The sequence below is a fragment of the Triticum aestivum genome, chromosome 1A, assembly GCF_018294505.1.
Source record: "Triticum aestivum cultivar Chinese Spring chromosome 1A, IWGSC CS RefSeq v2.1, whole genome shotgun sequence".
Lineage (NCBI taxonomy): Eukaryota > Viridiplantae > Streptophyta > Magnoliopsida > Poales > Poaceae > Triticum > Triticum aestivum.
Genome location: NC_057794.1, coordinates 503,329,843 through 503,342,350, shown reverse-complemented (window position 1 = coordinate 503,342,350; position 12,508 = coordinate 503,329,843).

Sequence of the window (12,508 nt, the reverse complement as noted above, 5' to 3'; positions counted from 1 at the left end):
ATCAGTGGATTAAGCCATGAAAAAGTTATATTACAGTAGACACAATGAAAAAAAATATGAATTGGTTTGCCACAGTACTTAGAGTATTGATTTTCTTTATTATACTAACGGATCTTACCGAGTTTTCTGTTGAAGTTTTGTGTGGATGAAGTGTTCGATGATTGAGAAGGTCTCGATGTGAAAAGAAGGAAGAGAGGCAAGAGCTCAAGCTTGGGGATGCCCGAGGCACCCCAAGTAAATATTCAAGGAGACTCAAGCGTCTAAGCTTGGGGATGTTGGGGAGGCATCCCCTCTTTCTTCAACAAGTATCGGTATGTTTTCGGATTCGTTTCGTTCATGCGATATGTGCAATCTTGGAGCGTCTTATGCATTTAGTTTTCATTTTTATTTTATGCACCATGCTGGTATGAGATAGTCCTTGGTTGATTTATAGAATGCTCTTTGCACTTCACTTATATATTTTGAGTATGGCTTTATAGAATGCTTCATGTGCTTCACTTATATCATTTGAAGTTTGGATTGAATGTTTCTCTTTACATAGACAACCGCCATTTGTAGAATGCTCTTTTGCTTCACTTATATTTTTTAAAGCAAGGGCATATCTTTCGTAGAAAGAATTAAACTCTCTTGCTTCACTTATATCTATTTAGAGAGATGACAGGAATTGGTCATTCACATGGTTAGTCATAAAATCCTACATAAAACTTGTAGATCACTGAATATGATATGTTTGATTCCTTGCAATAGTTTTGCGATATAGAGATGGTAATATTAGAGTCATGCTAGTCGAGTAATTGTGAGATTGTAGAAATACTTGTGTTGAGGTTTGTGATTCCCGTAGCATGCACGTATGGTGAACCGTTATGTAACGAAGTCGGAGCATGATTTATTTATTGATTGTCTTCCTTATGAGTGGCGGTCGGGGACGAGCGATGGTCTTTTCCTACCAATCTATCCCCCTAGGAGCATGCACGTAGTACTTTGTTTTGATGACTAATAGATTTTTGCAATAAGTATGTGAGTTCTTTATGACTAATGTTGAGTCCATGGATTATACGCACGCTCACCCTTCCACCATTGCTAGCCTCTCTAGTACCGTGCAACTTTCGCCGGTACCTTAAACCCACCATATACCTTCCTCAAAACAGCCACCATACCTACCTATCATGGCATTTCCATAGCCATTCCGAGATATATTGCCATGAAACTTCCATCATCATCATATACATGACTTGAGCATTCATTGTCATATTGCTTTGCATGATCGTAAGATAGCTAGCATGATGTTTTCATGGCTTGTCCATTTTTTGATGTCATCGCTACGCTAGATCATTGCACATCCCGGTACACCACCGGAGGCATCCATATAGAGTCATACTTTGTTCTAGACAATGAGTTGTAATATTGAGTTGTAAGTAAATAAAAGTGTGATGATCATCATTATTAGAGCATTGCCCCAGTGAGGAAAGGATGATGGAGACTATGATTCCCCCATAAGTCGGGATGAGACTCCGGACTTTACAAAAAAATAAAAGAGGCCAAAGAAGCCCAAATAAAAAAGAGGCCAAAGAAGCCCACCAAAAAACCAAAAAACAAAAAACAAAAAAATGAGAGAAAAAGAGAGAAGGGGCAGTGCTAGTATGCTTTTTCCACACTTGTGCTTCAAAGTAGCACCATGTTCTTCATATAGAGAGTCTCTTGAGTTATCACTTTATATACTAGTGGGAATTTTCATTATAGAACTTGGCTTGTATATTCCGATGATGGGCTTCCTCAAATGCCCGAGGTCTTCATGAGCAAGCAAGTTGGATGCACACCCACTTAGTTTCAGTTAGAGCTTTCATACACTTATAGCTCTAGTGCATCCGTTGCATGGCAATCCCTACTCACTCACATTGATATCTATTGATGGGAATTTCCATAGCCCGTTGATACGCCTAGTTGATGTGAGACTATCTTCTCCTTTTTGTCTTCTCCACCATCATATTCTATTCCACCTATAGTGCTATGTCCATGGCTCATGCTCATGTATTGCGTGAAAGTTGAAAAGGTTTAAGAACGTCAAAAGTATGAAACAATTGCTTGGCTTGTCATCGGGGTTGTGCATGATGTGAGTATTTTGTGTGGTGAAGATGGAGCCTAGCCACACTATATGATTTTGTAGGGATAACTTTCTTTGGCCATGTTATTTTGAAAAGACATGATTGCTTTATTAGTGGACTTGAAGTATTATTATTTTTATGTCAAATGATAGACTATTGCTTTGAATCACTCGTGTCTTAATATTCATGCCATGATTATACATATGATCAAGATTATGCTAGGTAGCATTCCACATCAAAAATTATCTTTTTTATCATTTACCTACTCGAGGACGAGCAGGAATTAAGCTTGGGGATGCTGATACGTCTCCGTCGTATCTATAAATTTTGATTGTTCCATGCCAATATTCTACAAATTTCATATACTTTTGGCAACTTTTTATACTATTTTTGGGACTAACATATTGATCCAGTGCCCAGTGCCAGTTCCTGTTTGTTGCTTGTTTTTTGTTTCACAGAATATCCATATCAAACGAAGTCCAAACGGAATAAAAACTGTCAGAGATTTTTTTTGTAATATATATGATTTTTGGGAAGAAGAATCCATGCGAGACGATGCTCAAGGGGGCCACGAGGTAGGGGGCGCGCCCCAGGGTGTCAGGCGCGCCCCTGACCCTCGTGGCCACCCCGTAAGGCGGTTGGTGCCCTTCTTTCGCCGCAAGAAAGCTAATTTCCGGATAGAGATTGTGTTAAAATTTGCCCAATCGGAGTTACGGATCTCCGGGAATATAAGAAACGGTGAAAGGGAAGAATCTAAGAACACAGAAACAGAGAGAGACAGAGAGACAGATCCAATCTTGGAGGGGCTCTCGCCCCTCCCGTGCCATGGAGGCCATGGACCAGAGGGGAAACCCTTCTCCCAACTAGGGAGGAGGTCAAGGAAGAATAAGAAGGAGGGGGGCTCTCTCCCCCTAGCTTCCGGTGGCACCGGAGTGCCACCGGGGGCCATCATCATCACCGCGATCTACACCATCACCTCCGCCATCTTCACCAACATCTCCATTACCTTCCCCCCTCTATCTACAGCGGTCCACTCTCTCGTAACCCGTTGTGACCTCTACTTGAACATGGTGCTTTATGCTTCATATTATTATCTAATGATGTGTTGCCATCCTATGATGTCTGAGTAGATTTTTGTTGTCCTAGCGGTGGTTGATGAATTGCTATGATTGATTTAATTTGCTTGTGGTTATGTTGCTGTCCTTTGGTGCCCATCATATGATTGCGCGCGTGGATCACACCCTAGGGTTAGTTTGTATGTTGATAGGACTATGTATTGGAGGGCAAGAGTGACAGAAGCTTCAACCTAGCATAGAAATTGATGCATACGGGATTGAAGGGGGACCAATATATCTTAATGCTATGGTTGGGTTTTACCTTAATGAACATTAGTAGTTGCGGATGCTTGCTAATAGTTCCAATCATAAGTGCATAGAATTCCAAGTCAGGGATGACATGCTAGCAGTGGCCTCTCCCACGTAATACTTGCTATCGGTCTAGTAAAGTAGTCAATTGCTTAGGGGCAATTTCACAACTCCTACCACCACTTTTCCACACTCGCTATAGTTACTTTATTGCTTCTTTACTTACAACAACCCCTACTTTTTATTTACTTGCTCTTTATTATCTTGCAAACCTATCCAACAACACCCACAAAGTACTTCTAGTTTGATACTTGTTCTAGGTAAAGCGAACGTCAAGCGTGCGTAGAGTTGTATCGGTGGTCGATAGAACTTGAGGGAATATTTGTTCTACCTTTAGCTCCTCGTTGGGTTCAACACTCTTACTTATCGAAAACTGTTGCAATCCCCTATACTTGTGGGTTATCAATGCCTGGCAGGTGGACATGGTCCGGGCCGCCTATCCCTCACCGAGCCGCCGATAGGACCGGCACTAGCAGACCAGACCGAGGCGCCTAGCGGTCGTCTTTTCCTGCACCAGACCGTTGAGGAAAAAACTCGGTCACAGATGGGGTGGTCAGGGTTGACGCCATGGTCAGCATGTGCAGCATGCCTGCGTGTGCCCTGCATGGGGTGGTGAGGGTCGCGATGTGCAGCGTGCATGCATGTGCGTGGCCGCTCGCCGTTGCTGTTGTGGTGTGTGTTCCACGTGCCGACTACATCCAGTCAGTCCCAACTCAAACTCACGTGAGATCTGTCAGCCCCAACTCAAACTCAAGCGAGGTAGAAGATGTTGGTTTTCAATATCAAATCCACCAGAAGTTGCAGCTCGGACGTGCAAAGCTAGCCTCAGGCAGTCAAGCACATAGGTTAATTGATGAATAGTGCCTTAGCACATGCACTCCTAGCGAACGAAACTGAATTTTAACAGTTCGTCTGACGAAACTGAACTTTTAAGAATGTTTGACATGAGCTGTTAACTTACATTGCCAGGTCATCCACAGGGCTTCGTACTTGGTGTTGGCGATGATAGCGAGCACGAGGGCAAAGTTTGAGAGCTTGGCACGGAAGCATGCATTGAGGAGGACGTTGTTGCTCTTGAGATTCTCGTGCACGCAGGGAGGGTCAATGTAGTTGTGAAGGTAGTTAAGCCCGCCGTCCATATCCAGTGTGACTTGCTCGCATTGGCTCCACCTAAGCACATCGCCATCGTGGCCATGCAGCTGCTCGCTGAGCACGCCGTTCTCGGGGAACTAGAACACCAGTTGTCGGTGTCAAAACCGGCGGATCTCGGGTAGGGGGTCCCGAACTGTGCGTCTAGGATCGATGGTAACAGGAGGCAGGGGACACGATGTTTTACCCAGGGTCGGGCCCTCTTGATGGAGGTAAAACCCTACGTCCTGCTTGATTTATTCTTGATAATATGAGTAGTACAAGAGTTGATCTACCACAAGATCGGAGAGGCTAAACCCTAAAAGCTAGCCTATGCTATGATGGTATGTTGTCCTACGGACTAAAACCCTCTGGTTTATATAGGCACCGGAGAGGGCTAGGGTTACACATGGTCGGTTACAAAGGAGGAGATATACATATCCGTATTGCCTAGCTTGCCTTCCACGCCAAGTAGAGTCCCATCCGGACACGGGATGAAGTCTTTAATCTTGTTTATTCATAGTCCACCAGTCCGGCCAAAGGATATAGTCCGGCTGTCCGGAGAGCCCCTAATCCAGGACTCCCTCAGTAGCCCCTGAACCAGGCTTCAATGACGATGAGTCCGGCGCGCAGTGTTGTCTTAGGCATTGCAAGGCGGGTTCCTCCTCCGAATACACCACGGAAGAATTTGAATACAAGGATAGTGTCTGACCCTACAAAATAAGTTCCACATACCACCGTAGAGAGAGTAATATTTCCACAAATCCAATCTGCTGACGCATTTTGGCAGCATGACATCACGCCACGGCCCGGTAGTTATTTGAACTGTTTTTCTTCAACCAGCCCCCGCACATAACGCGAGGCGGTTTCTTGACACGTCTTGTCAAAGCAGAGATCGTGTTCCCCTTATTACGGGATTCTCATCAATACGGACGTGGGTGACCCAACCGCGCCATCAATTATGGTGCTTGGGGGATAAGCGAGTTTTACCAGGCGAGTGGGGGCGCATAGTTTAGTCCGCCCTTATAAAGGGATAAGATCTCACCTTTTTGTATCCACGCCTTCTTCCTCCTTGCTCATCCATTCTCGCGCACTCGAGCTCCAGCGCCCAAGTCTGCATCTTCCTCCTCAACTCTCTCCAAAACATGTCCGGAGCGGGAGGCAAGTGGATGGCCTCCTCCGTCACGGAGGGGCACATCGAAAAGTTACGCGGAGCCAAATACTTAGCCGTGGATATCGCGCACCGGCTGCCAGCCGTGGGGCAGATCATCCCTACCCCAGAACCTCATGAGAGAGATGTCTTCCTCCCCCACTTCGTCCGCGGACTGGGGTTTCCCCTCCATCCATTTGTCCGCGACCTCATGTTCTATTATGGGCTGGACTTTCATGATCTGGCCCCGAACTTCATCCTCAACATCTCGGCATTCATCGTCGTGTGTGAGGCTTTCCTCCGCATCCGGCCCCACTTCGGCCTGTGGCTGAATACCTTCAATATTAAGCCGAAGGTGGTGGGCGGCCAACAAGCGGAATGTGGCAGAGCCATGGTGGGGAAAATGCCCAATGTTGTATGGCTCGAGGGCTCCTTTGTGGAGACCGTAAAGGGTGGCAATCGGGGTGGTTCTACATCACCGAGCCGCGCGACACCAACTGGGCGGAGGCCCTCGAGTTTTGATCTGGAATCCCCACGCGGCTTACTTCCTGGAAGGAGAAGGGCCTATCCTAGGGTTCATCGGTGGAGCTGGACGGACTCCAGAAGTGTATCCAGAACATGACAAGCAAGAAACCTAAGCTTGTCAACATAGTCCAGGTCATGCTCTTCCGCCGGATCCTACCATGTCAACAACATGATTTCAACTTGTGGGAGTTCGACCCGGCCCGGCACCAGACTCTAAGCAAGCTCTTCGACACGACGCACAAAGACGTCTGGGGGGTGCTATTCAAGGGTGCCGAGGTCCCTCCTTCTCTTACCGAGGACCGTGGGCTAAGCGCGAAGTGCCCTGCGCATTCGGTAAGTTCTGTACATGGGGTATTTACTTCCCATAGCTTAAACATGTGCGGGATCTGAGCTCCCATGCCTTTGACAGGACTGGGTGGAGACATCGGAGCAGATTAACTGTCCGACCCCTCTGCCCCAAGACACGGCGGACGCTCTCCTGACGGAGATGCTGACTCCGGCTCCTTATGAGGTGCTGGATAAGACCAAGAAGAAGGCTAAGGGAACCCGAAAGAGTTCCTGTCGCCAGGTGATATCGGACTCATCGTCTGATAACTCCGCGACACACTCCTCCCATGAAGGTGAGGAGGAAGATGAAGATGCTCCCCCTCCACCCGGGGGAGAGAAGAAAAGGAAGGCCGGCCCAACCGGGGAGGCCGAAGGGTCTAAGAAGGGAAGGACTCTTCTTCCGGACTGCTCCACCACCGCCGCCGAAGGCGAAGACGAGTGGCTGCTCAGGGCCAAGCCCCTGGCGAAGTCGTAAGTATTCGGATACCAGAGTAACTCATAGCATACCTTTGCCGCACTTCTTCTCCTAACGCCGAATATGATAATGCAGACCGCCCCAAGCCCGTATCGATGTATCCTCGTCGGACGGCTCGTTGGATTCGTCGGATATGGATAGCGATCCACTTCTGACCGCCACCTCCCCTTGCCCTACTGACAATGTCGAGGTATTGTCTCAAGGGGCACTGCTCCGGGGGGAGACAGTCCCGGAGGCTCCTCAAGGCGACCTTCCGGACTCCTGGAGCAAGGGGAGCAAGGCTCCTAGGGGCTCCAAGTTCGGCTCTCAGCCGAACACCGTGCCGGAACCTCTAGTGGTTCCGGACTCAGGCAGGCAGCTCCCTTCCAAAAGGGGCAAGACGCCCGTGCCGGTGACCTCTGTCCATCCAGAGGCACCGGACTAACTGCTAGGAGCGCTTCGCGGCGCTTCCATCGACGAAGAACACCGCATTATTATGAGTGCAGTGATCAAGAAGGTTCAGTCCGCCAAGAGCGGACTGACTGAAGCCTGCACCAGCCTTCTAACAGGCTTCGAGGTAAGTATTGAAAATGTAGGAAAACTATTACCGCATAGACAGTAGCCACTGATGCTCTATTTGGTGTTCACAAAGAAAAGCCGAATAGAGGATCAAATAAAATATGCAGGAGTCTAATATAAGTATGTCTGTATGCGTATGCATGCTTCGATGCTGGCCTCTGCCGCACTGACTGCGGAGGTCGCCGCACTAAAGCAGGACCTTGAGGGGTCTGAAAAAGAGCTCGGTCTTGCCAAGAGGCAGCTCGAGGAGAACAAAGTTAAGTAATACCTGGTCTATATATATAAAAGGAAAATGTGAAATGATAGGATCATCATGAATGTGCCAGGGGCCAAGACCGAGGTGGCGACCCTAAAGCAAGCGTTGTCCGAGACCGAAGACAAAGCGGCCAAGGAGCGCACCGAGCGGGAGAAGCAAGAGGCACGGGTGGGCGAGGTGCAGCAAGAGCTCGAGGCTCTTGTGACGAAGCACGAGGCTTTGGAGATTGACTCGAAGACGCGAGAGTCTGAGCTTGCCGTGGCCCTTGAGAGCGCGAAGAATGCCAAGGCTGAAGCCCAAAAGGCCCTCCAGGAAATTGAGGCGATAAGGAAGATAGCGGCGGGTAAGGCATTCAATATGCAAAGCAAGCATGTGAAAGTAAATTACTTGTTACTTACCTGAGTCCGGAGCTCTCCAGGAGCATTCGCAGATTTGCCCCGCAACGTGTCGGATGCTGCAAAGTTTTACCAGGCCGTGGAGGGAAGCTCGACAGAGATGCTGTTATGGTCTCAGTATACTGGGACCGAACACCCGATGCCTGTGAGCGACAAGTTGAAGCAACTGGTCGAGCTGCACAAGGCGGCCAAACATGCCATGAAGGGCTTTATAGTCCGGATGTGGCCTGGCGAAGCCCTTCCCAATAGCTACTTCAGCCTGGTGAGGCGGCTTTTGGATGCCTACCCATGGCTGGAAGTCATCAAGCAGTTCGTCTGCATCGAAGGTGCACGTCGGGATTTTTCCCGTGCGAAGGTGCACTGGGCCAAGATGGACGCAGAGAAGCTGGTGAAGGAGGGGCCGCCGCAGGGCAAGGAGCATCGCCACCCCGAGATGTACTATGAGGGTGTCCTGAAGGGTGCCCGTCTTGTAGCGGACAAGTGTGTGAAATATGTAATATTTGAATGAACTTGCTCGTGTGATCCTGTGGTATGAAAACTTGTTCATATGCGCTATGCAACGCTTGTTTGAATTTAAAATATTACCTTCTGTTCGGTTGTTTATCAAATCTGAGAGATGGCTAGTCGTCGGCTTCTACCCCCATGCCACGAGTGCTGGGGTGTTTGGGATAAACCTGAGCACTCTTGTTCCCATTTGTGGGTCCTTCGAGGGAGGTGCTCAGCGCAATGAACAAGGCAATCAGATATAATGCTTTATCACTCTCACTTAGCCATAGAAATCTATAATTTTAAATTTCGGCGAAGCCCCTAGTACTCGGAAGGCCGAATTTGGGGCGCTATACACGCCTTAAGCCGGACAAAGCCGACTCCTCGCTCTAAGCGGCATAAGTCTTTAGGGACTCGAAACCTCTCGAATAGCGACCAGTCTCTTGCCTTATCATGATAGTCAGTTTTAGCTTTCTCTACTGAGGTGCTTAGCCCAGCTGAACCGGGGCACAATCACAGTAGTTCTCCCAGTGCTACCTTAGCCGATATAGCGGAACGTAAGGTACCAAAACATGGGAGCCGGGCAAACCCAACTATTGACCCAAGACATGATTCGGTGCTGATGCATATAATGCTATAAGTTCGGGGTGCCGCACTGTCTAAAGTGTTCGGACTTCTCACGCCGTATTATGGGATATGCTTAAGACCCTAGCGTATTGGCTGTACGAGAGTGTACGGGTGCTGAATATCATGAATGAACATATATATATAAATAAGAATGCAATAATAGTCTCAGTGCTATGTGTTGTTTATTCAAAAAGGTGCGTTAAAGAAGAATGATACAAGTAGTGCGGTAAGCAAAAAGTAGGACTATTTGACATGTCCCCTCCAAGGGCAAGCTGAGGAATGGTATTAAAACAAGTATTTCACTCGTTATCGTAATCCAACTGGGAGTTCCATGGTGCGACGTAGCTTTCTGCCTCCTTGGTTGCTGCATCATGTGTCCGGCGATCGTGCTGCCGGACAGGGTTTCTAGAGATTAAAGTCCTAAAAGAGAAAAATAACAAAGCGGGAAGCCCCTAGTGTAGTTGAGCCGCGTCTTGGGGCGTGCCGTAGTCGTGCCCCCTCCCCACCCGTGCCCATGGTATTTTTAATGAGTAATTATGTATGCGTGGCACGGATTTCGCTGTTTGGCTGGTGCTGGGGTGGGGGCCGCATTGCTATGAGAGCTCGGGACATGCTGGGCGGTCTTGCTACAGATTACTCCGGGCGCGTTTGAAGGTGTCCGGGTCCTTAATCGCCGAACTAATGGATTGCCTTAAGAGGCTGCTTTACGCTTCTGCTGCGAGGGCCGCAGTGTGCTCCTCCATGCGGAGAGAGGGCTGTGTGTTTCCATTAACTGTGATGACCCCCCGAGGTCCCAGCATCTTGAGCTTGAGGTATGCATAATGCGGTACCGCATTGAATCTCGCAAATGTGGTTCGCCCGAGCAGTGCATGATAGCCACTGCGGAACAGGAATATATCAAAGATTAACTCCTCGCTTCGGAAGTTATCCGGGGATCCGAAGATCACTTCCGGGTATGACGCCTTTGAAGGTTGTTTTTGTGGGTTTGATCCTTGAGGGGTCTATACCCATTTTGCGCACTGTGTCCTGATAAAGCAGGTTCAGGCTGCTGCCGCCGTCCATAAGGACTCGAGTGAGGTGAAATCCGTCAATGATTGGGTCTAGGACCAGTGCGGCGAATCCACCATGACGGATACTAGTGGGGTGGTCCCTGCGATCGAAGGTGATCGGGCAAGAGGACCATGGGTTGAACTTTGGGGCGACTGGCTCCAACACATATACGTCCCTTAGCGCACACTTCCGCTCCCTCTTGGGGATGTGGGTTGCGTATATCATGTTCACCGTCCGCACTTGTGGGGGGAACCTCTTCTGTCCTCCGGTGTTCGGCTGCCGGGGCTCCTCCTCGTTACCGCTATGCGACCCCTTATCTTTGTTTTTGGCATTTAACTTGCCGGCCTGCTTGAACACCCAACAATCCCTGTTGGTGTGGTTGGCTAGCTTGTCGGGGGTGCCGTGTATTTGACATGAGCGATCGAGTATACGGTCCAAACTGGACGGGCCCGGAGTGCTTCTTTTAAATGGCTTTTTCCGCTGACCGGGTTTAGAGCCTTTGAATCCGGCATTGACTGTCGTATCCTCTGTATTGTCGCTGTTAATGCGGCGCTTGTGTTTATTGCGACGTGACCTGCCATTGCCATCCTTGGTATCCGAAGCACCATGGTTCTTTGATATGTTATTGTTGCGAGCCAGCCAGCTGTCTTCTCCCGCTTAAAAGCAGGTCATGAGTGTCATGAGGGCTGCCATAGATTTCAGCTTTTCTTGGCCAAGGTGCCGAGCGAGCCACTCGTCGCGGATGTTGTGCTTAAAAGCCGCTAGGGCCTCTGCATCCGGACAGTCAATGATTTGATTTTTCTTTGTTAGGAACCGTGTCCAGAATTGCCTGGCCGATTCCTTTGGCTGCTGAATTATGTGGCTCAAGTCATCGACATCTGGTGGTCGCACATAAGTTCCCTGGAAGTTGTCAAGGAATGCGGCTTCTAGATCCTCCCAACAGCCAATGGATTCTGCTGGCAGGCTGTTGAGCCAATGCCGAGCTGGTCCTTTGAGTTTAAGTGGGAGGTATTTGATGGCGTGTAGATCGTCACCGCGGGCCATGTGGATGTGCAGGAGGGAGTCCTCGATCCATACCGCAAGATCTGTTGTGTCGTCGTATGATTCTATATTTACGGGTTTGAAACCCTCTGGGATTTGATGATCCATTACTTCATCTATGAAGCATAGGGGGTGTGCGGCGCCTCTATACTGGGCTATATCGCGACGCAGCTCAAATGAGTCTTGCCCGCTGTGTTCGGCCTGACCGGATTTACTTTTACTGTATCCGGCGTGACGGTTATCATCTCGCATAGTGGCGTGCCCTCGTGATCCGTAGATCGGTCTTGCATGTTTTGCTTTGTCCTCCAATACATCTCGCAGGTCTAGCATGTTTCCCCATGCCTTGTCATTTTTATTTGAGTGGCGTCGGGGTGCAGGCTGAACTTTTGGCTCGAATGCCTCTTTGTCGTGGCCACGAGGTGGCCGGTTAGCCGCGTCATGCGCTGGAGATGTAGGTTTATTGCTTCCTCCTCTAGTCGGGGTAACAACCTGCGCTTTGGGTAACTCTTGGAGGGGCGCTCGACTTTATATTCCTCGGCCGCCAAGACTTTAGTCCATCTGTCAGCTAGCAGATCCTGGTCAGCTTGAAGCCGCTGTTGCTTTTTCTTAAGGCTATTTGCCGTTGCTATAAGCCGACGCTTGAAGCGCTCTTGTTTGACGGGATCCTCAAGCACGACGAATTCGTCATCATCGAGGCTTGCCTCGTCTTCGGAGGGAGGCATGTAATTATCATCCTCTGCCGCTCTCTCAGGAGGGCTGGCTTCTCCATCCTCCTGCCCTAAATCTTGTTGGAGGGGATTGTTGTCATCTTTGGCACTGTCCGGAGTGTTATTATCTCCTGTGCCGGTGTCACCACTTTTGCTTTGGCGAGATTTAGAGCGGCGCCGCTGACGTCGGCGCTTGGGTTGCTTGTTGGAGGGTTCATCCTCCACTGTCCCGTCGCCATTGCCTTCTTTGGGTGTGT